This window comes from Bubalus kerabau, chromosome 15 (genome assembly GCF_029407905.1).
Source record: "Bubalus kerabau isolate K-KA32 ecotype Philippines breed swamp buffalo chromosome 15, PCC_UOA_SB_1v2, whole genome shotgun sequence".
Lineage (NCBI taxonomy): Eukaryota > Metazoa > Chordata > Mammalia > Artiodactyla > Bovidae > Bubalus > Bubalus kerabau.
This window is the reverse complement of record NC_073638.1, coordinates 33,963,227-33,967,847: the sequence shown is the minus strand read 5'-3', so window position 1 is coordinate 33,967,847 and position 4,621 is coordinate 33,963,227. Positions and strand designations below refer to the sequence as shown.

Sequence of the window (4,621 nt, the reverse complement as noted above, 5' to 3'; positions counted from 1 at the left end):
CAGATTGTATGATTCCACTTATAAGAAATGCCCAGAACAAGCAAATTCAATCCATAGAGACAGGACGTAAATTAATGGTTGTCCAGGACTGGGGAGATGAGGGGGAAATGGGGAGTGAGTGCTAATGGTTCAAGACTTCTTTGAGGAGTGATGAAATGTTTTAAAATTGGTTGCGGTGACAGTTGCACAGCTCAGTGAATAGACTAAAAACCGCTAGAGTCTACACTTTAAACGGGTTAATTGCACGGAATGTGAGTTACAGCTCAATAGAGCTGTTATTAAGAAAAACAGACCAAGAGAAACTGTAACATACTGATCTTGTCCTTTTGGAGTTTTGATATTCAGGAATTTTTTTTTTGCATGATTATTATTTCAAAACATATACTGCACTGATGCTAATATATTATTCATCTTGATTACTGAGTTTTTTGCTACTTTCTTAGATTTTGTGCCCAAGGCCAGTGCTTCATTTGCATCAGCCTACAAAGCCCTGAATTGGGTGTGGTAGCACAGACAGAATCCTTTAAAGAGCCTTGCCTGATCCCCAGAGTGTCAGCTGGAGGCTCCCTCCCACATTCCTGTTTTCTTCCGCTCCGCAACCTGAGTTGTCAAATACATGCACCGTTAACTCTCTTGGGGCTCGTTTGCTGCTCCTTCATAAACACTTTCTCCCACTGGCTTCACGTGTGCATATGTATATGTGTGTGTGTGATTATGAAGAATAAAGACAATTCTGCAAAAATTAAAGTGGGCAACTACCCCAATTTTCAAAAGATGAGAAGAAAGCAGATTCTACAAAGTATAGACCAGTGAGTACGAACTGATCTCTAGAAGATTTCCCAAACTGGATTATTTCACAAGTTTATAAACATTCAGAAAGCAAAGCTGTTTCCAATAGCAGCCAGCAAAGTTTCGCTAAAGCCAAGGAATGTCAAATGAACTTGATTACCTTTGTTGACACAGTTATTAGACTACAATAATAGATTTAAGGACTTGCAAAACACAGTGAATACTCAGACTTTAATAATGCATCCAGCAGTATCTGTACATCATTGCTAACAGGATAAAGAAATATAGGCAAAATGATTGCATATTCGTAAGAGTTGTAGCTATTTGATTGATGGTGCTATGCTAAGTCACTTCAGTCGTGTCCGACTCTGTGCGACCCCATAGATGGCAGCCCATCAGGCTTCCCCGTCCCTGGGATTCTCCAGGCAAGACCACTGGAGTGGGTTGCCATTTCCTTCTCCAATGCATGAAAGTGAAAAGTGAAAGTGAAGTCACTCAGTCGTGTCCGACTCTTAGCGACCCCATGGATTGCAGCCTAACAGGCTCCTCCGTCCATGGGATTTTCCAAGCAAGAGTACTGTGCCAGGAGCCGGCATATTGCATATTGAGTGCATATTGCATATTGAGTGCAGCACTTTCCACAGCATCATCTTTCAGGATCTGGAATAGCTCAACTGGAATTCTATCACTGCCGGGAGCCAGCGTGAGGCACTCCGCCCGTGGCAAAGGTCATGAGGAAGGAGGCTCGGCATACGCAAAGGCGGGATCGAGCCTCAGGAGTCCCCCTGGAAATTCTCGAGCATCTACCCCCAAAACCAGAGTCTGCCTACTTTCTGCTTTGTGCTTTCACCTACACCTCTGACTTTACGGGGGGCTGTCCCCCACTACCTCTCTCTGAAAAAAGAGTTAGCTTACAGCTCCAGTTAATAATTCCTGGGTGTGACAGTGTTTCAACCTACAAACTCCTTTGGAAATCCTCTAGCCTGCCTGAATAGGTTTTTCCGGCCACATGTGATTGTTCAGAGCCTCCCAACTGTGAGAGGCAGGAGATGTTCTAAACTGTCTAAACACAGATTCTTCTGAGTAGTTAAAATATTGATTAGAAATTGTATTGGTGAAGGGTTTTTCACTTATTGAGCCAATGTTTGCTGCTAAGTCTCCATACTCCTTACCTACTGTGTCCTTGGCAGTGTATTGATTGATATAATGGGTGTATAGAAATGTAAAATGCAGCTTTGTCCAATGCTTTTTTGGAGGCTGGTGCCTGACTTTGGAATAATCACCTTTAGAGAAAAATAAGTTTCTTAAAATGTTAACAGGCCTCCTGGCCAGAAGATGATGTCAATCACCTGAACTTTTGCATATGATAAGTTTGAAAGCCTGGCTTCGATTAGGACCAGGAACTGCTGTCCTTCCATGACTCCACCCCTTCCCCCATTATCCTCTATGCATAACTTAAGGTATAAAAACTACTTTGGAAAATAAAGTGCGGGCCTTGTTCACTGAAACTTGGTCTCCCCATGTCGCTCTCTCTCTCAAATTCTGGCCGAGTCTCCATCTGGAGCGCGGAACCCGCCATGCTTGCTAATTATGCCTGGGCTTCTAAGATCCGACCGGGGAGGCCTCAGTGTCTCCTCTCCTTCGGGAGAACGGAAGGATGCCTGCGGACTACGTAAGTGGTGCAAACTTCTTGTCTTGAAGTTTTATTGGTCTCCCGCGTAAACCAAGCTACTCAGCCTCTTTTCTCCACTGAATTTTCCTACTGAGCTATCCTCATTCTATTATTCTTTATATCCTTAATTAACGTTTAATTAAGCAGTTGTTTCCTGACCCTTGCCTACGCCGTCTCTCCTTCGAATACCCTGGATCAGCCGGGGCTGGACCCCGGCAGTACTGGAGTGGGTATGTGAATTTAATTCACTCTAAATAAGCTGGTGTGTGCATACTAGGTTGCTTCATTCGTATCCGACTCTTTGTGACCCTATGGACCGCAGCCCGCCAGATTCCTCTGTCCATAGGATTCTCCAGGCAAGAATATTGGAAACGGTTGGCATTTCCTCCTCCAGGGGATCATCCCAACCCCAGGGATCAAACCTGTATCTCTCACATCTCCTGCATTGCGGGCAGATTCTTTACTATCTGAGTCAAAAGAGTAAAGCAGCTGCAAAAAAAATGAAGTTGACCTTGGGCTCCATCCATGTTCAAATGTCTGAATGCCTGCTCTACTCTTCAGCTGGTTTCCCAGGAATATGGTGCTCAGTTCTTGGGGTTCCACTTTTTAAGGGGTCACCACCAACAAGAGTCCCTGTTGGCACAGTGTAAAAAATCTGCCTGCAATGCAGAAGACACGGGTTCGATCCTTGGGCCCAGAAATTCCCTGAAAAAGGAAATAGCAACCCACTTCAGTATTCTTGCCTGGGAAATTCCATGGACAGAGGAGCCTGGTGGGCTACAGTCCTACAGTCCATGGGGTAGCAAAAGACTCGACTGAGTGACTAAACAACAACCAAGTGAAGTGCTTCCAGAGGACAACGAGGCTGGGGCAGAGAATCAAAAGCTTACAAATCATGTTTAATTAAAAAAAAATCAAGGTTGGGTTTCTGGTGCACAGTAGTGAAGCCATAGGGGAACATGGTAGCTACTTTGAAATACTTGAAGGACTCAAAGGAAATGAGAAACAAAACCGGAATCAACTTAACGAAATCCAGAAGGGCCAAATTAAAGCCAGACAATAGAAGATTAAAAAAAAAAAAAATCAGCTCAACTGAAAGAAGGGCCCCTCCCCTGAGCCTGAGCGGTGCCCCCAGTCCAATGGCCTGCCTTGGGAGGTAGACAGTTACCTCCAAAGAAAGCTTTCAAGTTAGAAAGCCTCGCTGGGATATTGTAGATGGGATTCAAGTAATTAGAGGAGGTCGGAGCCCATGTTTTATTGGGTTGCTTCCAAATCAGAGATACTATGAATCTGTGTTTCTTGTCTTCTCTCCCTTCTAGCCTTTCATACCCTTTCTATTGCACTGAGTAATTGAAAGATGTTCTTAAGCCATAACCCATGGATTTGACCTATTCCATTCCCCTAACACTGCTTTCCAGCCCTGCTCCCTCCCTCCCTTCCTCCTTGTTGCCATCTTCCCTCGTCCCTCTTGAGGCTGACACAGTACAATGCTTCATGCTTTTCCCACAACTACCCCCTGAAACTAGGTTACGTGAGAAAAAAAGAATAGGAAAAAAAAAAAAAGGACAGAATAATAGGAACTGAAGACAGCATAGTGTGCCTGTTACACTGTGCTGTGAAAACTCTAACACATGCTGGCTTTGGGAAACATGCAGACATTCATGGAACTGACTGGATCGGGTTCAGTGAATTAGCCTCAGCAGTGTCTCATACACTGTTATCTTTCTGCATAACACTCAATGCTTGTAACATATTCCATGTCTGTTTTCCAGGCTCTACTGCTACATTCCAAAGGCCAGACCATGACAGCTTGGCCTCTGCTGTATCCCCATGGAGGCACTCCATTGCTAGCAATTAAATAAATGAAATTTCTCTTGGGACTTCCCTGGTGGTCCAGTGGTTGAGAATCCACCTGCCAGTTCAGGGGACACAGGTTCGATCCCTGGTCTGGGAACTAAGATCCCACACGCCACAGTGCAACTGAGCCCTGAGTTGCAACGACTGAAGCCTGAGAGCCCTAGTATCCGTGCTCTGCAACAAGAGAAGCCACCACAATGAGAAGCCTGGGCACCTTAACTAGAGAGTAGCCCCCACTGGTCACAACCAGAGAAAGCCCATACAGCAATGAAGACCCAGCACAGCCAAAAATAAAAAAAAAAA

The 4,621-nt window shown here is 44.7% G+C and overlaps 1 long non-coding RNA gene across 1 annotated transcript; it reads left to right on the top strand.

Moving 5' to 3' along the window:
• The first annotated feature begins 2,018 nt into the window (after positions 1-2,018).
• LOC129628063 (uncharacterized) lies at positions 2,019-4,340 on the top strand. Its single transcript, XR_008702716.1, has 2 exons — positions 2,019-2,461; positions 4,234-4,340. It is a non-coding gene; the product is annotated as an uncharacterized LOC129628063 (long non-coding RNA).
• Positions 4,341-4,621: the final 281 nt, after the last annotated feature.